General features: G+C 44.8%; 1 protein-coding gene across 1 annotated transcript in view; it reads right to left on the reverse strand.

Moving 5' to 3' along the window:
• Positions 1–25,898, reverse strand: part of LOC124613947 (nucleolysin TIA-1) — a 984,833-nt gene that overhangs the window by 779,400 nt on the left and 179,535 nt on the right. The gene's annotated exons all lie outside the window — the stretch shown is intronic.

Consider the following 25,898-nt stretch of genomic DNA (forward strand, 5'->3'; position numbering starts at 1 on the left):
ACAATGAGTGCTCTGTGCGCATTCGCGCCAAAACGGTTACAAGTAGGTCAAAGATTATGACAGTCTCACAGAAATGAATACACACAAGAACCATATCACTGTCATATATCGATACATCGGAGTACCTATACAATGTCTGTTACTTCGCGGAAAAGTACTACGATATTACTGGTATCGAGAGCTGGGGTTGGAGTGCCGTAATGGTCACGTAAATAAAGAACCATTACAGTTGATATCCATCCCACCTTTCAATGAACATTATCAATAGCTTATTCTACGATGGCCTTTCGATAAACAATGTCGAACAATTCCTTTCTTAGATGATATTTATTCCGAAGAGCTATAAGGGGTGATCAAAAAGTTTTCGCTCGAAGACCGTACAGTCCAGATCGATAGGCCAGTCGGGCAAATAGCCGCTAGCGCTGAGGAATCGTCCCACTGACGCACTAGGTTGAAGACTCACGTTTCGTGAAACACCATGTCCTGCTGCGTGAAGAAGTCCGTAACTGCATGATGCACACCCTCGTCTATCAGGAACCGTCGACCCTTCAAGACCCTTTTTCAAGGGACCGAAGACATGATAACCGCATGGATCAGAGCTATAGGGAAAGTGGTCTAGTGTCTCCCACTTGCCCGCGAAATGCAAAGGTCCCGAGTTCGAGTCTCGGTCCGGCACACAGTTTTAATCTGCCAGGAAGTTTCATATCAGCGCACACCCTGCTGTAGAGTGGAAGTTCCATTCTAGAAACATCCCCCAGGCTGTGGCTAAGCCATGTCTCCGCAAAATCGTTTCTTCCAGAAGTGCTAGTTCTGCAAGGTTCGCAGGAGAGCTTCTGTGAAGTTTGGAAGGTAGAAGACGAGGTACTGGCGGAATTAAAGCTGTGAGGACGGGGCGTGAGTCGTGCTTGGGTAGTTCATTTGGTAGAGCACTTGCCCGCGAAAGGCAAATGTCCCGAGTTCGAGTCTCGGTCCGGCACACAGTTTTAATCTGCCAGGAAGTTTCATATCAGCACACACTCCGCTGTAGAGTGAAAGTTTCATTCCTCAATCTTCCAGTTGGAGTGGATCTCCCAAATCTATTTGCGTCTTGTGTCGAATCTCGAACAGCACCGAACTGGGTGCACCATTCCGGACCGGTTACTTTCGACACATTCTAGTTTTTGCCCTTCGGCAACCAAGAAAGGAAAAACAGGACATTGGTAATAACGTTGTCATAGCTCACGTTTCTGCATTTACTGCGCACACACTTCGAAAAGACACGAATGCCGCACTAATGCGTAGCCCACATGTCGGTGCTTATATACCCGCAACGCAGTCGAGCCACGTCGCATATAAGCTTCCGAAATGCTATCAGACGGAAACTTTTTGATCACCCTTATAGAATTTGGTGACAGTAATGTGCAACATTTCTTTTAAGTGTACTATTTTTCTACATAGTCTCGATCACGGTCTATGGCTTAAAGCTAGCGTTGTGTAGAAGCATGTATTCCCTTTTTACTGCAGTATTCCTGGCGGATCGCATATTCCATTGTTTTTCTGGTGTACATCCTTTCCGCCGTTCTCAAGGTCAATCGCATGCAACATTTTTAAAGTACTTTGAAACTGTAGAGTAAATGTGCATGCGCCAAAGATAAGACTGCTGGACAAAAGAGCATCAGTCATAAATAAAACTTTATTTATTTATTGATTTATTTTAACCTGGCAAGATTAGGGCCATCAGGCCCTCTCTTACATCTAACCAGGCATTCTACTTATTTTACATTCATATGTTTTAGTAGGCATGTTAAACTACATCTAGTTCAAAAAGTGAAATAAACAATTTGAAAGGTACACCTGGAAAAATACATACATATAGAGTTTATATTCTTAGGTCACAAGTACTGTTATAATTAGACATTATTGAAGAGACAGATTTTAGATAGGAGTGCTGGCAGCAGGGAGTATGAGGGAGACTCATGGTGAAGGGAGGAGAAGAATAGACACATGATGAAACATAATTAAGGAAATATAAAGGAAAAGAAGATTGCGTGGCTAATAGAGATAGATGAAGAGGAAGGCATCTCAGGAGCAAGATAGGAGACGCTAGCTTTGCTATTTGACAAATGAGGGGATTGTGCTTGTACATTAATTTTGTGGAGAACTTTGTGAGGATGATAGTAGGAAATGCTTCAACTTCTTCTTAAAAGCAGCAGGAGATCGAATTTTGCGCAAGGTAAGGGGCAGTTTGTTCCAGAGGCGGACAGCGGCAACTGAGAAGGAGTTTGCAAAAGGTTTTGTTTTGTGAGTGGGCACAGTTAGGATACCAAATATGAGTGACCTCGTGTTTCGATAATGATGACATGACAGGTTTTTAATCTCTGAAGCAAGGTACTTTAGGAGTAAAACGAAGCGAGCGGAAAGCAGCGAAAACGCAGAGCTGCGGGGGTTTGATTATTATGGATGGCGCATGTTGTAATCCCACGCTGTGAAGACATAGAACAACAATTCCTTTGAGAGCGCGGACACCCTGCTCAAGCGTGACGAGTGTTTCCAGCTCGATAAATTATGGAAAGCCCTCGTTTCACGTCTGCGCTCTCAAAGGAAATATTGTTCTGTCTTCACTGCTCGGGATTCCAACATGTGCTATCCACAGTAATCAAACAACTGTAAGCACAGTGCATTCGCTGCCTCTGCGCTTGCTTCGTTTTACTCTTACAGGCGAAAAGTTTTATCTATGGCTGACGATCTCGTTTCCAACAGTATTGACTTTGATGCATGCAGTCTGAGAACGGCCGTCAGATTGTCAGTCAAAATATCCGTACAAGAGTCAATAATATCCCGAATGTAGCCCCTAAAAATGATGGGATACAAGTATTTCCCCTTGGTAATGGCTCATGACCTGTGATCTCAGCTAATTACGTTCTCATCAGCTTCAAAGTGTATTCCACTTACAGAATCCTTAAACGATCCAAGAAAATGGACAGCCGAGGGCGCTAGATACGAACTACAGGGTCCAACACCGCCTGGCTACGTTCACATTGTATGTTCGTGGGACCGGTCGTATTGTTGGCCCGTAAACGATGTAACTACATTTTTAAAGACAAGCCCTAATAACTGGTACTAAGCGAAGTACCATCTGTCATGCATTTACAATGGCATGCAGCGGACATTGACCTGTTGTGGAGTCAAACAAACCTGTTTCGTGTTCTTTGCATAAGTACCCTCTGTTACCAATATTCTAGGACGGATCAAACGATTGTCTTGTACACTGGGTGGATTTAACCATCTCCCTACCAATGAACCAAATTTTGCCACCTTCTTTATCTACGAGTCTGAAATCCCCCACTACGCGTATTTTCAACGTAACACAGCCTATACACAGATTATACTCTTAAACGAGTTTCTACGAAGGCGCAAGGATGGATTCTATCAGTAAATATCTGGTCACTTCAAGGCATGGCACACGCAAGAATTAAATTTTACTGGCTAGCCTAACCTCTCAGTTGCAGAAATTATCTTGCAGGATTTGTGCCGGTTTCCCGTGCACAGAATCGGACCTTCCCTTCCCGCCAGCGGCCAGAATATACCAGCCGGCGCAACAGCTGCGAACAAAATCGCGGAGCGGCCAGTGTGTCGAAACAAGTGCAACACGCGGTCCGCCGGCCCTGGGGATGTCCGCCCCGACATGTGTTATTTATAGACGCAGGTATGGCCGACACGGCGAATGAGGATGCGAGCTGAATATATGAATATTAGATGGGCGCCGGCTAAACCGCAGACCGCTAAAAGCCTCCGTTAGGACGGCCGGGGATCGAACGCTGATCCGCGGGTTACCGAATGCAAATTCCGCAGTTGCATAATAAGCGGAGGAGGCGGTGCTCATTTATCACACTTAGGGCCCGCCGGCCATAAAGACATTACAAGGAGCGTAACCGCGTTGGCCGGATCGAATTTGAATCGGCAGTTAGCTACGAGAGTGCGCCCGAAGCGTGTTTACGTTCTGACGACGCGGCATGCGCTGATTTTAAAGTTCGTTTCTATACTTTCGGCAGTGGGTGCGGGCGTGACCTGTTTGTGCGATCGGTGCTGCCTTGTCAGTGTTAACAGTTACAATTTTAGTCTACTTGCGATATTTACATATTACGTCGATCGTATTCGAGATGTCTCGCTACGATGTGAAACGTGTCAATTTGGCACAATTTAGCACATTTGCTCAGTGGAAGGGTGACTACTTTCTGATCGTTAATAACGTGACATTTCATATTAGCATTCATTTACTTCCGAGTTTACTGAATTTGTGAGTTTCTTAAATTCGTCTGTAGAGTGGACGTATTTAGAAGCAAAATTAATTTCACTTTGTTTTTCAAAAAAATGGTTCAAATGGCTCTGAGCACTATGGGACTTAACTTCTGAGGTCATCAGTCCCCTAGAACTTAGAACTACTTAAACCTAACTAACCTAAGGACATCACACACATCCATTCCCGAGGCAGGATTCGAACGTGCGACTGTAGCGGTTGCACGGTTCCAGACTGTAGCGCCTAGAAGCGCTCGGTCACTCCGGCCGGCCTTTGTTTTTAAATCCGTTTTCATTGTTTGTTAGTTAGTGGCAAGTGAGCGTAACTTTGGGACGCCTGCAGAAGTTTCAAACAAGGAACAGATGCTGTACGGATAAGTTATATTCGTACGGAAATGAGTGGGGAGCGGGGGGGGGGGGGGGGGGGGGGGGGGGCAGGAGACAGAGACATCACCGTAAAATGTAAAATAATCGACAACGACGGATATTAATGTCGAATGGATATTTTTCGGCACTGATAGGCTTTATAATTAAGCAGGCAACGCCACGTTACCAGCTAATATAACATCAATTTTGAATTTCTTAGGCACAGTTAGATGGCTGTGTACCTAAGCAGAAATAACAATATTGCAATTTCTGGTTACTCACTCCTCTTCTTAAGCTATGGTTACCTTCGTAACATAATTTTTTGGTCCCATGTGCTGCAGTTGCAGAGTCATTTTGTCTAGTATTATTCGTAAGTACTTCCGGGCTTTCGCAAGACGACAGAGCGTAAACTGCAGGACATACAGACAGCAGACATATATCCATGGATAGAGCATCTCTCCTGGTTGTTTATTCACATTACAGGTGCACAGTATGGCCACTGTTTGTGACGCAGCATGCGTCAATAAGGCAGTCAAACTCTTGTCGTACACATCTTTCCTTACGTCTGTTCAGTATTAAATGGCAGTGATGGTAGGAGCACAAGATGCTTGACAGAATCCCGCAGGAATAAAACAAATGGAGTTAGGTTAGGGACCACTGAAGAACGTCATTGGAAGTTCGTCCAGTCCAAACTGAGGCCATTTGGCACTGAGGTAATCACGAACATCTGACAAAGTATGGTTAAGAAATTCCTTGCAGCAGTTTCCACAGTCTTGCCTAACTCTAGCGTATGCCATTACTGCAACTTGTTCAGGTAAACGAATCCAGTCACAGTTCTCTACCTAAAGAAAATTGGCCCACAAGCTTTTGAACAGGACGTGATACAATATTGCAATAACCCTTTACATCTCATCAATACATATTGGTCGCTAATGTGCTTATACAAGACGAAACATTTTCTCAAAATCTCTCGTTAACGTTTAGATCCGTCCTCTATGATAAATAGTTAACGTATCACATATATTTCATTTACTCCACAGTTTGTCGCAGGAAGGAATTCGATAAAGGGCTCACTTGCCCTGGTTCACATAACACGAAGGTGACGTAGACTGAAACACGAGTAGAGCTAGTCTTTACTTCAAAAACACATAGAAACTAAAACAGTCTTTGGTTGAAAAAAGGCTTTATTTGATTGAATTACACGTTCTGTCATTACCACCATCATCAGATCCATCTGTCGCCTTAAACTCAATAAAAGAAGGAAATAAAGTTTTCACCAAGCTTTTTTTTGGTTCACTTCCTTCCTTTGACAGAGGCAGGTGAATCTGATGATGAGTGTAATAATCGAAACCAGTGGCTAAACTGAAGGAAGAAATTTACATTCACAGACTGTTTTAGATTCTATGAATTTTCAAACATTGGAAATTTGCCTTCTTCAACATGATCGCGGCACCCCTCTTTGTTACACTTACTTACTAGGTCATCATCTACATGTACACTACTGGCCATTAAAATTGCTACACCAAGAAGAAATGCAGATGATAACCGGGTATTCATTGGACAAATACGTTATACTAGAACTGACATGTGATTACATTTTCACGCAATTTGGGTGCATAGATCCTGAGAAATCAGTACCAAGAACAACCACATCTGGCCGTAATAATGGCCTTGATACGCCTGGGCATTGAGTCAAACAGAGCTTGGATGGCGTGTGCAGGTACAGCTGTATCCAGAAAGGCCCGTACAGGACCTGCTACATGCGATCGTGCATTATCTTGCTGAAATGTAGGGTTTCGTAGGGATCGAATGAAGGGTAGAGCCACGGGTCGTAACAAATCTGATATGTAATGTCCACTATTCAAAGTGCCGTGAATGCGAACAAGAGGTGACCGAGACGTGTAACCAATGGCACCCCATATCATCACGTCGGGTGATATGCCAGTATGGCATGACGAATATACGCTTCCAATGTGCGTTCACCGCGATGTCGCTAAACACGGATGCGACCATCATGATGCTGTAAACAGAACCTGGATCCATCCGAAAAAATGACGTTTTGCCATTCGATCACCCAGGTTCGTCGTTGAGTACACCATAGCAGGCGCTCCTGTCTTCGATGCAGCGTCAAGGGTAACCGCAGCCATGGTCTGCGAGCTGTTCGTGCAGATGGTTGTTGTCTTGCAAACGTCCCCATCTGTTGACTCATAGATCGAGACGCGGCTGCACGATCCATTGCAGCCATGCGGATAAGATACCTGTCATCTCGACTGCTAGTGATACGAGGCCGTTGAGATCCAGCACAGCGTTCCATATTACCCTCCTGAACCCGCCGATTCCATATTCTGCTAACAGTCATTGAATCTCGACCAACGTGAGCAGCAATGTCGCGATACGATAAACCGCAATAGCGATAGGCTACAATCCGACCTTTATCAAAGTCGGAAACGTGATGGTACAGAATTCTCCTCCTTACACGAGGCATCACAACAACGTTTCACCAGGCAACGCCGGTCAACTGCCGTTTGTGTATGAGAAATCGATTGGAAACTTTCCTCATGTCAGCACGTTGTAGGTGTAGGACCGTGACAAGACGCCTGAGACAGCGCGGCTACCCCGCGCGGCCCTTGCTACCTCTTAAACTTTGTCAAGCATTGCGACAATGAAATGTACTTTACAGCTCTGGACGTAAACCAGACAGTGGGGCAAGTTACGACTTCCGTTACACGCAGAGGAAGCTCCGAGGCTGGGCAGGGCCCACCGAGGACGGCGGAAAAAAGGCGCCGGCAGTGCCGATTCGAAATCCACAAGTTGCAACCGTGGCGGCCGTCCGTTTAGAGCCATTAATTTCGCTAGTGCTTATCTGCCGCTGGGCCGGCAATAAAACAAGCGAAACACACGCGAGCCGGCAGCGCGGCGCATGCATTTATTCCTCCTCCGGCGCGCGCACTCGCACTAACTTGGCTCGTCCATTAAAATTAATATTTACTTCCTCTCTCCGGTCGGCTGCGGACCCACGCGATGGCATCGACGTATCGGGCGGCGGGAGGGAAGCTTGCAGCACTCGCCACAATGGGAGGATGCTCGCTATATCAATCGCGGGCGCAGTGGCCGGGAATTATAGCCCCGTTTGGTTGGGCACAGAGAGGCGCAGGCGGCCAGACAAAGGGCGGCTCCCACGGAGCTCCCGAGCCGCTGCGCGCCCAGCCATCGCTTCACAGGCGACACGGCCAGGCTCCGTTTCGTGTCTCTGGTATAGGTGTAAACTATAGGTAATGTCGTGTAATATATGGGGCGCGCAAACTAAAACTGGCCCGGAAAATATTTCCTGCACCTTAAGATAAACAACCGAACTTACAACGTCTTCAGTAAATAATTCAACACATTTTTTTCTGGAAGCAGTTTCGTTTTATTCAGGATTTCGGCACACTACAATGTTTTCCACTCTTTGTCTACAGAACCCTATTTTTCAACATAATCTCCGTTCAATACCTTAGTGCGAGCGCCTGTATGCCCACATGGGACCATTCTGCTGATCGATGTCGGAGCCAACATCTTGCTGAGTCAATAACATCCTCATCATTCACGTACTGCTTCCCGCAGAGTGCATCCTTCTACATCTACATCTACATACATACTCCGCAATCCACCATACGGTGCGTGGCGGAGGGTAACTCGTACCACAATTAGGATCTTCTCTCCCTGTTCCACTCCCAAACAGATCGAGAGAAAAATGACTGCCTATATGCCACTGTACGAGCCCTAATCTCTCTTATCTTATCTTTGTGGTCTTTCCGCGAAATGTAAGTTGGCGGCAGTAAAATTGTACTGCAGTCAGCCTCAAATGCTGGTTCTCTAAATTTCCTCAGTAGCGATTCACGTAAAGAACGCATCCTTTCCTCTAGATACTCCTACCTGAGTTCCTGAAGCATTTCCGTAACACTCGCGTGATGATCAAACCTACCAGTAACAAATCTAGCAGCCCGCCTCTGAATTGCTTCTATGTCCTCCCTCAATCCGACCTGATAAGGATCCCAAACACTGGAGCAGTACTCAAGAATAGGTCGTATTAGTGTTTTATAAGCGGTATCCTATACAGATGAACCACATCTTCCCAAAATTCTACCAATGAACCGATGACGACTATCCGCCTTCCCCACAACTGCCATTACATGCTTGTCCCATTTCATATCGCTCTGCGATGTTACGCCCAAATATTTAATCGACGTGACTGTGTCAAGCGCTACATTGCTATCCACCCTATCCAAGAGATCATTTATGTAGACAGAAAACAACAGCGGACCTACCACACTTCCCTGGGGCACTCCAGATGATACCCTCACCTGCGATGAACACTCACCATCGAGGACAACGTACTGGGTTCTATTACTTAAGAAGTCCTTCAATGGGCCCAGCAGATGGAAGTCAAAAAGTGCTGGGCAGAGGAGGAAGAACAGTCAACAGATGTTTTATGCACCAGGTGGGTTGACTTGTCCAATTGAGCAGCGAGATGAAACATTGTGATCCGTCGATCACCTCGAATGAAGAGTGTCCGTACATTCCAAGACAGTAGGAGTCACAGCTGTGTGTGAACGACTGGCACGCCAGAGATCAGGTAGGTTTGCCCGACCTTGTTACGATGGTGGCACACTCCTCGCCAAACGAGTCACCTTGCTTTTGTTCATTACCAGGTCTGCTTAGATATTCTGCAAGCGCCTGTGATCTGCGATACTCTGGTTTTCAACCACAAAGACACTCGATGGCAGCTCTATGCTTGGAAAGCACCTCGGTTACAGACGTGATTTTCAAGGCTACGTAAAGCCCCGCCACCATCGGAACTTCGTGACACTACAGGGGCTACTCCACGATGTCCCACAACAATTTACGCATTTTTTGAACCGAAGTTGGTGGAGACAAAACTTATTGAAAGCTCTTCCCACATCTTCCGCATAAGTTGGCTTGCAGAAAATACGCTGGTGCGCAAAATTTCAGGACGGAAGTAAATTTAGCCTTGTAACATAGTTCGATAAAACTTAGAGAGAACTGCTACAGTATAGTACAGAATACAACTGAAAGAAATAAGCAATGAGACGAACGTAAATGGCACTTTTGTTCAGATTAATAATTACAACGATGTTACCGTTGTTTATGATGGTCTCGTAGACATTACGTAAAGCTGGACATGGTTCTTAAAAGACTGGTGAGGACTTCTTGTGATAGGGCTCTCCATTGCTCCACAACTGCTAGACGCTCGTTGGTGAATGTGGACGTGTTGCAATACGTCGGTCAAACACGCCCCACACCAACACCGACTCAAAGGAAGGCCTCGACGCTTGTTCATGACGTCACGTCAGCTAGGCACAGCGAACGCCGGGCCTGTTGCAGGCATACTCATAATGGTGGTGTCTCCCTCTCTGACACAGGAAAATGTGAAACTATTGGCGGTAGTTGACCAACACACATTGTTCTGAGAGATTTCTGCAATCAATTAATTGTGCAATTCATTACACTTCTTAACAAATAGTGTACTCCTGAACTTAAATTTCCACCTGTTTTAAGGGTTGACATACAAAAACAACTTCATGGTCCAGCAGCAACAGAATTCGTGCATCTTTACCTTATTTGTAAATCTGAGGAAGTTACGTTTGTACTGGATTGCTTTTACAAGAAATTTGAACATATTGGTGCTCTTCTTTAGGTATCTTGGTTGACTGTGGGGTGAGGAGCACTGGATGTTAATGAAATATCTTGCTATTGTACACGTTGGGGGAGGGGGTGGCGGACAGAAGAAGAGGCAAAAGAGAGATACTTGTTTTATCAAATAAAATTTTTTTATCTTATAAAGTTTCTCCTTTCAGTTGCAAGAGGGGAATATTTATCTTTTCTAATGTCCATGTTTAAAAAATTTTAAGCTCAGCAGTATTTTCGATGTATGAAGCTATTTTGTTTCTTGTTTAGAATTCCTTTCGTTGAAAACGACTGTAATCTAATGACTGGCAACAGCTGGACATTTACACATTTAAATTAGTTCACATTTCCAGTGACGATGTCAAACGAAAATAAATAAATAAATAAAAGAAACGAGTTCATTGTAAGGGGGTTGGGGTAGGTTTCGATAACAAAATGGATCAAGTAAATATAGTTACTTGAATGTAAAATTTCCTAAGCTTGCAATGGGGCAAAGGATCTTGTCATCTTGATCTACGTTTCTTTCGACAGGATTCAGTAATACAGAACTATGATCTTCATTTGTAGCTTTACGATAGTAAGAAAATCTTTCATCTAAATAAAACTGCAGAATCCAAAACAATACCACACGTTTTGTCCAAAAATAATAGATTTATAGTGATAAGCACGCCCAGGCGTTTCTGCCTGCAACAGACCTGGCGTTCGCCGTGCCTAGCTGACGTGACGTCACCAACAAGCGCCGAGGTCTTCCTTTGAGTCGGTGTTGCCCACACCCGCTCGATGAGAACGGTCAAGTCAGTCCATTCGTCAAATATTCCCTCATTCCAAAAACTCCTCCACTCGCACTGTTCGATGCAGTCGCGCATGCTCATCCATAATAATGGAGTCAGGGCCGAATGCGCTCCTGAAAAGACGCAAATGGGGAAGGAGTATAGAGTAAAAAATAATTTTGATGGGGAGTGTACCGTGGTCAACGATTTGAAGGTCAATATGTCCATCAAACTTTTGTGCGTCCCCACAGTGTACCACCTGGACCACGAAAAGAGTCACCTTCGTCTGGACGTAACCTCATATGGCGAGAGATGGAAACACCACCCTGGAACATTATCGAACGTGATCGCTTCGGTGGTACAATGTGGGTAGGCATAATGTTGCATGGCTGCAGAACTTTCAGCATGATATACTCACCGTTCAATGGTTTTGTGACACTTTATTCCTTCTTCATGTGCGTCCTTTCAGGGTTGCACTCGATGCCAATTTTATCTTTATGGATGACAACGCGTGACCGCTTTGAACACTGCAGGTAGAGTTGCTCTTGAAAGACGAGGGTATACTGGCCTGCTAGTTCCCTCGACTTAAATCCCATCGAGCACGTGTGGGATTCGCTGGGCAGACGTATTGCAGTACGTCCACAACCACTAAGACCATTCAGCTGTTGTCAGCCTGACTGCTGGAGAGACGGAGCGCCTTACGACAAGAACTCCTTACGACTTTGTGGCCAGCATGAGAGTACGTTGCAGACCATGTACTTCCGTCCTTCGTCATCACACACCTTGTTAAGATCCATGTCCTGCCTTTTGAATGGCCAGTGGACTATCACGAACTGTGACAACTGCTGTGTAAGTATTATCATTGAATGTGTCATTTATGTTCGTCTCATTGCATACACCATATTGAGAAAAAAAAACCACCGTGCGAACAGGCCATGAAGGCCCAAAGGTACTGACCGGCCGCCGTGTCATTCTCAGCTCTAAGGCGTCGCCACATGAAGATACGGGTAGGGGGGGGGGGGCATGTGGCCAGTGCCATTACTTTACTTTCTCAATTGGCCTGCAAGGGCTCGGTACACCCCACTTGCCAACAGCACTGGGAAGACCCAGACGGTGACCCATCCAAGTGCTAGCCAAGCCCAAGAGTGCTTAACTGCAATCCCTTAACTACGAAGATCTGGTGTTCCCACTGCGGCAAGGCCATTGGAAGCAGCATACAGACAGTTCTGAAAACTTGTGAATTTCTGACAACCGTGACAATACTTGTAAAGTTTGAAACGAAAAACGTGTGGCGCATGTAATAGTTCATGAGTAGTTCACATAAATCGCCAACAATTTTATTTCACTGCCAGTGATATGAATTGTTCAGTAAATTTTTCAATGATAGCTACTCTCAACTTTCCTCACTGATGTCTCCTGGATGCGCCCCACGTTTTCCGTTTTAAATTTACATGTATGGTGACGACTATTAAAAATTTACAAGCACAGATTTTCAAAACTATCTGTATGGGGCTAGGAGGAATTATTTCATACTTTTGGAAATGTCTTATACAAAAAAGTTTTTAATTTATTGATTTTCTGCTTTTCAGTCTTATGTGTGTCAAATTTTTTAGTCCGTTTCAAGTGTTTTGATGAAATTATAAAAGAGACAGGCGGTAAATTTCAGGTTTATTTTAGTTTCTCTTCACCTGACCCAAGCAATGTATTAGTTCCCCCTGATTGTATCTAGAGAAAAGACCGTGGAAGTAAAAATTAGAGAAGCATTGAAGCTTACCAGCAATCGTTCTTACCACGAAACATTCTCGACCGGAACTGGAAAAGAGGATATAGCAGTAGCACACAAAGTGTCCTCCGCCGCACTCCAGACAAGAAAGCGAGTTAATATTGCATCATCATCCAGTTCTGACCTATGCTCAAGGCTTCAAGTATCTAGTTCATCTAAAAGTTACTTTCAAATTATTTGCTAAATGTGTATCGAACAGACTCTGCCGCACACTATTAGGTGGCTTGCAGAGTATCATGTAGATGCAGAAAAACAGACAAGAAAGCGACAAAATAAAAACGTATTAAAGTCGCCTTATTTGAACCTCAGCACTGGCTTTTCCTCCCCATCTACGGGAGACATCTTGCGATATAAATCGACAACTGACAGGATTCATAAACGACAGGCCAGTCAGTGAATGTGAGGAAAATTACAGGATCGGTAAAACGGGATGAATAAGCTAATGAGCACAGAAGTGCACTGAGAGTAAACTGGAGGAAGCCGAAAGTTATAAAGAGTAGATTGGTTCAAATGGCTCTGAGCACTATGAGTCTTAACATCTGAGGTCATCAGTCCCCTAGAACTTAAACTACGTAAACCTAACTAACCTAAGGACATCACCCACATCTACGTCCGAAGCAGGATTCGAACCTGCGGCCGTAGCGGACGCGCGGTTCCAGACTGTAGCGCCGAGAACCGCTCGGCCACCCCGGTCGGCAAACTACGAGTTGATGACGTTGTTATTTTGCCAAAATATTAACTCGGGTTTGGCAAGGGTGGAACAGAAAATCGATTGTCGCCTACAACCTGGCATTCGCAATGAGGAGTTTGCGAAGGTCACAGTAGACATCGCTCCTCTGTTACCACAGTCTAATGTCTTAACCACCGAGCCACCTGAAATCTAGTAGAGATGGGAATCGTATAATGAACGCCAAAAAACCTTTATACACTTGCTACAACTGTCAAATATGAGTCTACAGAGCCGAAATCCTCCCCTGTAGAAATATTTTCTGAGCTGCTTTCCTAAGCTAATACAATCAAAAATCAACGTTCGTTCTAATGGTTTACATTATAAGCGGAATAAAGTGAAGCCGTTATGGATTCGCACACATTTCTGCTCGCGCTGTCTTTGCCCGCTCCGAACGTTAATCTTATTCCGATGCTCCAAGGGAGAAGATTCCATTAAATATCACAGCGATCCGCTACTTTAATTAAAATGTAAAGGAATGGCAAAAGCGAATGTTTACTCTTTCTGGAAAATTAAAGCCGCACAATCGGCTTGCTGGCCGCGTTATTATCTGATGAGGTCGGGTCTCGTGGAGGGGTGAGGAGGGGGCGGGGTAGGGGGTTCTGCCACTCGTGACGTCAGCGGCGCCAGTGCAGCGCAGAGACGGCTATCAACGCACGGAACAACACGATTTATGGTCCCGGAGCGAGGCCATTGCTTCACTGTCCCGTGCCACACACGTGGAGAGCCAATGAACGGAACAAGACAACATCAGCCCTCTGCTAAATGTGATGCTTCCATAATGTTTGAACTGTGGCGAATATACGTTAGTCTTCTACTATTTTGCCTCAACTGCGATGTGTTTATGGATTTCTCATTTTTCACTATCGATTTCGAAATTCTTAAGCATAGCATTTCACTCGATAATTATCGATTATGATCGACCATTAACTCCGTTCCCCGCCCCATTTATTGGCTTCAACGTTCATTGTCCAGAAAAGGGTAGATGCCTTATTGATATGTACCTGGGCCAAAGATTATAATCGCCGGCCGGAGTGGCCGTGCGGTTCTAGGCGCCACAGTCTGGAACCGAGCGACCGTTACGGTCGCAGGTTCGAATCCTGCCACGGGCATGGATGTGTGTGATGTCCTTAGGTCAGTTAGGTTTAATTAGTTCAAAGTTCTAGGCGACTGATGACCTCAGAAGTTAAGTCGCATAGTGCTCAGAGCCATTTGAACCATTTGATGCGTGAATTATGCGACTAACTTTGAACAGTGTGCAATATGTTACAAGTTATAACGAGATCAAATTTAACTTTTCAATATTGTGGAGATGTTACGCAGAGAATTTCAAAAATCGTTTCATTAAATACTTTTCATTAACTACTTGTGGAACACATCAGGAACGTAACGGGTTGTGGTATGAGGATGTGGTCATGAGCGACCTCTCGGTCAGCGGAATGTATTTTACAGCGTCCTTGTTCAAGAGACATAAATTTTGGCCAAGGGTAATCCTACCATCGAAGCTGCCGCATGGCGAACGGATCAGTGGTTTGCAAAATTTTAATATCCTCGATATCGGTGAAATGAAATGTCCTGTGTCTAGGACCTCCCGTCGGGTAGGCCGTTCGCCTGGTGCAAGTCTTTTGAGTTGACGCCACTTCGGCGAGTTGCATGTCAATGGGGATGTGATGATCATGGTGACAACACAAAACCCAGTTCCTGGACGGAGAAAATCTCCGACCCAGCCGGGAATCGAACCCGAGCCCCTTGGCACGACATTCCGTCGCGCTGACCACCTTTTTTTATTCTTTGTTGATCTCATTTTGTTCTATATTGTTCGTTGTATATGTTCTGGGCGGTTGTCCCATGACACCCGTTCAGGTTGTTCGTTGATCTGTTGACTCAGTTTGTTTTATTACAGAGGGCAGCTAACCCTCTGAACACCCTGATTTACCGTTCCGGCATCCACTCAGCTACCGAGGCGGACCTCGATACCGATAAAAGATGAACGGTCGGCGTTGAAGGCTCTGTTCTCTTACCCGCGAAGATATCTGGTGATATGGACCGGAATGACTCAATAATGCTTAGATCCTACGAATATTGAGATCAGTTATCTAACTTTCTAGCAATTCAAGGATATTTGCAGCGTCGTCTATGAAACTCAGAATTGGTATCAGTGCTAAGACACACAACATTGACGCTGATGAGCCGTAGGATTTTGGGAAATATACTGTGCTCGAATGTTATGAATTTCCTCAAGGAAAACGATCTGTCGACACACATACAGCACAGATTCAGAAGATATCATTCTTGTGGAACACAATTAACTCTTTGTTCTCACAAGTAATGAATGCTATCGAAAGGGCATCTCAAACTCATTCCCTGTTTCTAAATTTCCAGAAGGCTTTTGATACCATCCTTCATAAGGGGCTTGTAATCAAGCTGCGTGCCTGTGGAGTACGGTATCTTCTCGGTCGTGTGACTGAATTTGTGATACCATGCAGGAAAGATCACAGTTCGTAGTAGTGGATGGAAGTTCATCGTGTAAAACGGAAGAGATATCTGGCGTTCCCCAGGAAGTTTTATAGGCCTGCTGCTGTTCCTGATCCATATAAATGATTCAGGAGACAATCTGAGCAGGCATCATAAATTGGTTGCAGGTAATGCTGTCATTTACTGTCTAATGAACTTATCAGAGGATCAAAACCTAATGGCAAATGATTTAGACAAGATTTATGTATGGTGCAAACAATGGCAATTGACTCTAGATAATGAAAAGTGTACTAAAATGAACTAACTATTTCGGTTACATGATAAATCACACAAATTTAAAGGCTGTCAATTCATTTAAATAGCTAGGAACTACAGTTACGAACAACTTAAGTTCGAACGATCATATAAATAATGTTATGGGAAAGGCAAACGAAAGACTGCGTTTTATTTGCATAACACTTACAAGATGCAACGGGTCTACTAAACAGACTGCACTACGCGTGTTTATTGTCAGCTAGAATAAGGCTGTGCAGTCTGGGATCCTTACCAGACAGGACTGACGGAGGAAATCGAAAAAGTTCAATGAGGGGCAGCTCGTTTTGTATTAACGCGAAATATGGGAGAGGGGGTATCGAATATGATACGGGGAGATGGGATGGCAATCATTCAAACCAAGGCGTTTTTTGTTGCGGAGACATTTTCTCACAAAATTGGACCGTACAATGCTCTCCAATGAATGCGAAAATATCATGTTGGAACCTACCTCCATAGGGAGAAATGGTCATTGTAATAAAATAAGAGAAATCAGAGCTCGCACGGAAAGGGTCAAGCGTTCATTTTTCCAGCCCACTGTTAGAGAGTGGAACGGCAGGGAAACATTGTGAAACTGCTTCGGTGAACCATCTGCCAGGCACTTCATAATGAATTGCAGAGTAGTTATGTAGATATAGATGTAGTAACTATTGGAATAGCAAAGCTGCATCACGCAGCGTCAAGTAGGTAGAGATGTGATGTAGTAACTACTGGAGTAACAAAGTTTTGTCACGCAGCAAGCTAAGCTGAGGCCGCTTGCGTAATGAATTGGGAGTACAGCTGTCTGGCAGATCACTTCCGTCTAATTGCAGGCTGGAGTGACACGTCACAACAACTGTAGCGTAACAGATGCCCGTCGATGAGATTGCGTTTTTAACAGGGCAGGAAACTCCACTTTGGAGCAATGAAGGCGCGCCGCACCTACCTCGCGCACAATTCCTTGAAGTCGGACCGAAACAGAGGGCTGGCGCTCCGTTCCCAGCCCATCGAGCGCATTATCTGCCAGAATTTAGATGCGGGATCACTTAATGTAATTAGTTACCTAACGAGCCAACTTGCCGAAAGTGGCTTTCGCCGGTGCCTGGGGCGGCGAGGCAGCGGAACGCACCTCTTGCGAGGTCGACACCGCAAGAAATTGGAGCTACAGAAGTTATGTAGCCAGATCTCAGAACCCGCGAGTGCAGACTACGAACACAGAAAGGTTTCTCCTGCTCAGATGTTATCTACTTTACTAAGTGTATTCAAAACAGAAGAGGCCGTTCGGTTAAAAAAATACATTTTTATGATAACTCATTTACTGGCTGTTTTAGTTTCCTGTGAGCCTACTTCATGTTTATGTTAGTCACAATTGTTTTCATTTTATTGGAAGGATTTAAAACTGTCTGTCAGTTTCGACACTCCTGAGTCATCATCAGAACCGGAAGCGCGTTACAAAAGTAACACGTTGTACCATCACTTAACGGTCATCATGGTTACTTGACATCGGCCCATGTCTTACACCGCGTTTAGGTCACAGTAGACTTTTTACTTTTGGAAGGACTTAGTGATTATGATGATAATTCAGAGGAGTCGGAACCGCTAAACTGTTGTGAAGCTGTCCTGTGTGACCAGGTCTATTCTGAATAACACAAAAGGATTTTAAAAAATGAACCCCCTGCTCAAAGTTGACAATGTAAAATTTCATTCTGCTTCACTTGTCAGCGTAATCGACATTCGCTTCGAAACGCCGCATTCAGTCCACTTGTCATATAATTTAGTGGCTTTATCAGGTTGTATAGAGTGCCTTTTCTCTGTGTTTTTCTAAACATTCTTTCCATGTCACGGAGGAGGACGATGCTGTGGACCGAAACTATTTTTTATTTTCATTTTTCTTACGATGGCGTGCTGAAAAAAAATTCTTCCGAATTTTTTAATCTGAAAACTCTTAATGCTTTTCAAATGAAACAAACTTATTATCATTCTACACGTTTACTCTACATGTCTGCATATTTGCAGCCCTCTGTGGCTAGCATGATCCGAACTGTAGCTTATAACTTGGTGGTGTGCACGTAACTATGTCGGTGCATGAGAAACAGCTTGCTGTAATCGAGTTTCGAATTCAAAAACTTTGTTGACACACGGAGCACCCTGTCCTTCAGCACGAAGATGCCAGACTACACACGAGCGCTGCGACATCCGCAATAATCCGAAGCCTTTGGTTCACTGTCGTCGATCATCCTCCGTACAGTCCCGACTTGGCCTTATCGAATTTTCTTCTGATTCCAAAACTTAATGATCACTTTCGAGGACTACATACTGACAGTGATGAAGCGGATCAAGCAGAAGTGAAGTTGTGGCTCCGTCAACAAACTAAAGCATTCTGCTGTGATGGTATTGGGAGAAATGTATTCATCACCAAGGTGACTATGTTGAGAAATAAATGCGTAGACATGAAGAATAAAGATGCAGAATGGTAATAACGTTTGTTTTAGCTAAAAAGCTTTAAAGGTTATTATATTAAAAAATCGGAGTCATTGCTTTCCAGCACACCTGAGTATATTCGATATTCAGCACACTATGCCCGGTAACCTAAACTTGGATGATCGGCAGAATAATCAGTGTGGGTCTAACTGGAAACTTGTGCAACTTGGTGAACTGATTTTACCGATGGAAAATTTGGAGCAAGAGGACACAGTGTCTGTCCTGCCTGGTATTAACGAAACTTTCTCCTTCTTGATTGGTCTTTTCGTCCCCTCCAAGTTTTATCGGTCTCTGGGCATGGAGGTGACGAAGGCTGGATATTTTATACACACATATATTAAAGACAGTAACTGTTCTCGAAAGAACAGATACCATTGATGACCGTGCAGCTTCTCTAGAATAAATGATAATTAATTGAAACCCTCAGCTGCCGACAGGTGTTGTTGATATACCTCGATGGATCAGGTGGATAGAGCGTCTGCCATGTAAGCAGGAGATCCCGGGTTCCAGTCCCGGTCGGCGCATACATTTTCAGCTGTGCCCATCGAGGCATATCAACAACACCTGTCGGCAGCTGAGGGTTTTATACACATAGCCAGTCGCACAAGAGGTGTTGAGCTGGTGTGTGGGGAGTATTAGCTCAGCTTTCTCAAATTAGAAATTTTCTGTAACATTAAAGACATCAGTTATCAAAATTATGGCGTTCTAGGAGTCATAATGTTGCTGTGGCTTAATAGATTCAGAATGGGCCTAACTTGTTCCTCATCCTTTCACGACTCACCTCAAGCATCGTGATCTCGACAGAGTTTTGTGTTTCTTTCCGATGCGAGTCACAAGTCAGTTTTGTCGACTCAACTTTTGCTAGGAAATGGTGAGTATAATCTTCCCTTACTCTGTATATGTTTGCGTATTTCCGTGAGTGTCCATGTTGCATCACTGAGCCAAAATAATCCGCGTTGGATAATGATGATTATTTTAGTTTTCCGTTACAGAACTACAGAGTTAGAATTTTATACATGTTACATGTTTAATGAAGTTCTGGAGTACGCTCCATGTTGAGAGTAAATGTCCTTTAAGCATCCAGCACGCCTCCCCTCTTTAATCAGTAACCTCTCGTATCCTGTAAGAGAAATTTACTGGGAACCGTTAAATGAAGCTCAATACCTGATCGCTCGATCTTTGTGACAGGACCTATATTAATACTTCTGGGACTGCAGGTGACTTGGCATTCAGGAGTAGCTAGAGGATGTTAAGATCTGCTTTCTTCAATAGGAAGCTAGCAGCTACCAGAAGGCTTTGTTATATGGCAAAAGAGCGTCCCACCGAAGAAACACTTACTAATGTTTACAATGTTTGGTTATTCAATAGACTTCTGACGTCTTTTAACTTCTAAGAGATTCATCTAGCGCGTCACTGGCTCCTATAACCCCTTGCATAGGACTTTTCTGCCTGGGAACTGAACCAGTTGTCAACGGCAGTTTTTAGTTCCTCGTCATCTACAAACGGTTGTCCTCAAAGACATTGTTTCAGAAATAAGAAACAGGCAATATTCACTGGTTACAAGATCTAAGAGCCCCAACGGGAATACATTGCTCTTTCTTTTCAGCGGTAAGCGTTTTCAGTAGTCACCTTGCACATAATTTGACGTATCCACCTTTTTCCACGAGAGTTGTGTATATACTGACTGCGTCCGACATGAGGAAATTCATGATCTTGACCATTAATTGTGAGTCGGCTATCAGATCTCAGTTACTGGTCCACCTGTAACACAATTCCATTGGTCTGAACTCTGGGTCCTTCACTATGCAGATTTGTACTTGCACGCTCAATTTCAACTCCATTGTCTAACCATGAACTAGACACGGCTGCTATTGAGCAGTTGCAGATCCTATAGCACACAAAAATCAACTTACAGTAAGCAGCTGATGGGAGCTACTGAGCCACTGTATTTCCTTTTACCTGCAACCAGACGACTACCGAATTCAGACAATGACGTCTGCGGCTTCGCAGACAGTCAACAGATTGCCAGCTCAGCCATTTGCGCAGACTGGGGAAAATTAAACTGGCCGCGAAAGTATTTGATGCGCCTTAAGGTAGATAAGACAACCTACATCACTCCTCAAATGAATATATTGTAAGTTGGGTTAACTATCTTAAGGAAAGGCCACTGGACCTCATGGGATACCAGTTCGATTTTACACAGAGTACGTGAAGGAACTTGCCCTCCTTCTTGCAGCGGTGTACCGTAGGTCTCTAGAAGAGCGTAGCGTTCCAAAGGATTGGAAAATGGCACAGGTCATCCCCGTTTTCAAGAAGCGACGTCGAACAGATGTGCAGAACTGTAGACCTATATCTCTAACGTCGATCAGTTGTAGAATTTTGGAGCACGTATTATGTTCTAGTATAATGACTTTTCTGGAGACTAGAAATCTACTCTGTAGGAATCAGCATGGGTTTCGAAAAAGACGATCGTATGAAACCCAGCTCGAGCTATTCGTTCACGAGACTCAGAGCGCCATAGACACGGGTTCACAGGAAGATGCCGTGTTTCTTGACTTCCGCAAGGCGTTCGATACAGTTCCCCACAGTCTTTTAATGAACAAAGTAAGAGCATGTGGACTATCAAACCAATTGTGTGATTGGATTGAAGAGTTACTAGATAACAGAACGATGCATGTCATTCTCAATGGAGAGAAGTCTTCCGAAGTAGGAGTGATTTCAGGTGTGCCGCAGGGGGGGGGGGGGGGGGGGTCGTAGGACCATTGCTGTTCACAATATACGTAAATGACCTTGTGGATAACATCGGAGTTCATTAAGGCTTTTTGCGGATGATGCTGTGGTACATCGAGAGGTTGTAACAATGGAAAATTGCACTGAAATGCAGGAGGATTTGCAGCGAATAGACGCATGGTGCAGGGAATGGCAATTGAATCTGCCAAATACATTGTTTCCTGTGCTGCGAATACATAGGAAGAAAGATCCCTTATCATTTAGCCACAATATAGCAGGTTAGCAACTGGAAGCAGTTAATTCCATAAATTATCTCGGAGCAGGCATTAGGAGTGATTTAAAATGGAATGATCATATAAAGCAGATGCCAGACTGAGATTCATTGGAATAATCCTAAGGAAATGCAATCCGAAAACAAAGCAAGTAGGTAACAGTGCACTTGTTCGCCCATTGCTTGAATACTGCTCAGCAGTGTGGGATCCGTACCAGATAGGGTTGATAGAAGAGATAGAGAAGACCCAACGGAGAGCAGCGCGCTTCGTTACAGGATCATTTAGTAATCGCGAAAGCGTTACGGAGATGATAGATACACTCCAATGCAGGACTCTGCAGGAGATACGCTCAGTAGCTCGGTACGGGCTTTTGTTGAAGTTTCGAGAACATACCTTCGCCGAGGAGTCAAGCAGTATATTGCTCCCTCCTGTGTATATCTCGCGAAGAGACCACGAGGATAAAATCAGAGAGATTAGAGCCCACACAGAGGCATACCGACAATCCTTCTTTCCACCAACAATACGAGACTGGAATAGAAGGGAGAACCGATAGAGGTACTCAAGGTACCCTCCGCCACACACCGTCAGGAGGCTTGCGGAGTATGGATGTAGATGTAGATGTAGAAGTAGATGCATACAATATTCTATGGGCCAGTTTTGTTTCGACCACTGTGTAGAAGTTGTCATTACTTATGCTGTTGGTATGTCTTAGAGTGAGGAGGATTTTGATCTGGCATAATCATAATTTTTCTTCTAAAAGATTGCTTCGAGTCTCCCACTATTTGAAGTTTATCCTAACGGAAGTTACTTTCCGGATAACCCTCGTTGCATCATAACTATGGCAGTATGGGTGGTAATAATTCGGTGAACCTGTCGTACGTCAACAGAAAATCGCTCTGGCTTCCCAGTTTTCTTTAACATCGAGCTAGTAAAGCGACAAGTTTCGCATTACGCTATCTGCAGGAAGAAATCATGACCAGAATTATTCGTCGCTGTCACAAAACCTATCGAACACAGGCATTGGCGAGTGGCCTAGCCGACAGGTAAAGGGACTTCCGAAAATTCGTGCATATATTGTAAGTTGGGTTATCTATCTTAAGATGCATGCAATATTCTATGGGCCAGTTTTGTTTTGACCACTGTGTAGGAGTTGCCATTACTTATGCTGTTGGTATGTCCTTGAGTGAGGAGGATTTTGATCTGGCATAATCATCCTTTTTCTTCTAAAAGATTGCTACGAGTCTCCCGCTGTTTAAAGTTTATCCTAACGGAAGTTACTTTCCGGATAACCCTCCTTGCATCAGACCTATGACAGTATGGGTACTAATAATTTTGTGAATCCGTCGTACGTCAACAGAAAATTGGTCTGGTGTCTCAGTTTCCTTTGACGTCGAGCTAGTAAAGCGACGAGTTTCGCATTACGCAATCTGCAGGAAGAAATCATCACCAGAATTATTCGTCGCTGTCATAAAACCTATCGAGCACAGGCATTGGTGAGTGGCCTAGCCGACAGGTAAAGGGACTTCCGAAAATTCGTGCCAGCCGAGAAGCGTAGCGCAGGTGGCAATTGGGAGGTGGGAGGTGCGATGTGCCTCGCAGCCCGGCCGTGCGGTTCGCAAACAAGGGTCTGGCGCGTCCGCGTGTAGATTGTGGGGGTAGATAAACAATTAGCGAGTGTAGTTACATTAGCGGGCTGGCCCTGCTCGCACGCGAAAGCCAGGGCGTGGCCCGCCAGGGCGCGCGCACTCGTTACGCAACGCACTGGCCGACGGCCCGACGTGGAGTCTCTGAAAGCTGAAAAGACTGTTTCATATACGCTCCTTTCATCATCTCTCACATCCTTCCATCACGCTTATAATTCGAAACACATCGTCGGACCTTGATCTGTTTCTCCTTGTCCTGGCGAGAGCCAAACAGATAACTGGCGCAGTAAATGCATTGTTACGACCAATGATCTCTGTCTATGAAATACATACAAGAAAAAAGTCGCAAAATCAGAAAGTAATTAACGTAGAGTAATGAAATTTCGGGAATAGATCTGTCTACATAACATACACTACTGGCCATTAAAATTGGTATACCACGAAGATGACGTACCACAGACGCGAAATTAAACCGACGGGAAGAAGATGACGTGATATGCAAATGATTAGCTTCTCAGAGCATTCACACAAGGTTGGCGCCGGTGGCGACACCTACAAGGTGCTGCCATGAGAAAAGTTTCCAACCGATTTCTCATACACTAACAGCAGTCGACCGGCGTTGCCTGGTGAAACGTTGTTGTGATGCCTCGTGTAAGGAGGAGAAATGCGTACCATCACGTTTCCGACTTTGATAAAGGTCGGATTGTAGCCTATCGCGATTACGGTTAATCGTATCGCGACATTGCTCGTTGGTCGAGATCCAATGACTGTTAGCAGAATATGGAATCGGTGGGTTCAGGAGGGTAATACGGAACCCCGTGCTGGATCCCGACGGCCTCGTATCACTAGCAGTCGAGATAACAGGCATCTTATCCGCATGGCTGTAACGGATCGTGCATCCACGTATCGATCCCTGAGTCAACAGATGGGGACGTTTGCAAGACAACAACCAACTGCACGAACAGTTCGACGACGTTTGGAGCTGCATGGACTATCAGCTCGGAGACCATGGCTGCGGTTACCGTTGACGCTGCATCACAGACAGGAGCGCCTGCGATGGTGTACTCAACGACGAACTTGGGTGCACGAAAGACAAAACGTCATTTTTTCGGATGAATGCAGGTTCTGTTTACAGCATCATGATAGTCACATCCGTGTTTGGCGACATCCCTGTAAACGCACATTGGAAGCGTGTATTCGTCATCACCATACCGGCGTGTCACCCGGTGTGATGGTATGGGGTACCATTGGTTACACGTCTCGGTCACCTCTTGTTCGCATTGATGGCACTTTGAACAGAGGACGTTACATTTCAGATGTGTTACGGCCCGTGGCTCTACCCTTCATTCGATCTCTGCGAAACCCTACATTTCAGCAGGATAATGCGACCGCATGTTGCAGGTCCTGTACGGGCCTTCATGGATACAGAAAATGTTCTACTGCTCTCCTCGCCAGCACATTCTCCAGATCTCTCAACAATTGAAAACGTCTGGTCAATGGTGGCCGAGCAACTGGCTCGTCACAATACGCCAGTCACTACTCTTGATGAACTGTGGTATCGTGTTGAAGCTGCATGGGCAGCTGTACCTGTACACGCAATCCAAGCTCTGTTTGACTGAATGCTCAGGCGTATCAATGCCATTATTACAGCCAGACGTGGTTGTTCTGGGTACTGATTTCTAAGGATCTGTGCACCCAAATTGCGTGAAAATGTAATCACATGTCAGTTCTAGTATAATGTATTTGTCTAATGAATACCAGTTTATCATCTGCATTTCCTCTTGGGGTAGCAATTTTAATGACCAGTAGTGAATTTGAATGATTAACATTGCAGGATCACAGGTTAATTTAACAGCGAGATAAGCCATTGCAAATGTGAAATGCTGGTGTAACCGCCAGAATGTTGAATGCAAGCATGCAAAGGCGCATGCATGGTGTTGGACAGGTGCCGGACGTCAGTTTGTGGGATGAAGTTTCATGCATGTTGCACTTGTTCAGTCGATACAGGGACGGTTAATGGTGTTTGTGGATGTCGCTGGAGTTATCGTCCGATGATGTCCCATATGTGCTCGATTGGAGACGGACATTGTAATAGATCAGACCGAGACAACGTCTTCTGTTGAGCACTTTCGGTCACAACAATGGTTATGGACGAGCGTTATCCTGTTGAAAAACATCCTATGGAATGGCTGCACATCAGGTCGAACCGCCAGACTGAGGACAAATTTGCTGTCAGGGTGCGTGGGACAACCGCAAGGGTACTCCCTCTGTCATAGGAAACCGCACTGGAAGCCGGACCTCTAGGACGCAGACAGGTTGATTACAGGCCCCCAACTGGGCTCCTCCTAACCAAGACACGGCCATCACTGGTACCGAGGTAGAACCAGCTTTGATCAG

Source organism: Schistocerca americana, chromosome 4 (assembly GCF_021461395.2).
Source record: "Schistocerca americana isolate TAMUIC-IGC-003095 chromosome 4, iqSchAmer2.1, whole genome shotgun sequence".
In the NCBI taxonomy this organism is placed as follows: domain Eukaryota; kingdom Metazoa; phylum Arthropoda; class Insecta; order Orthoptera; family Acrididae; genus Schistocerca; species Schistocerca americana.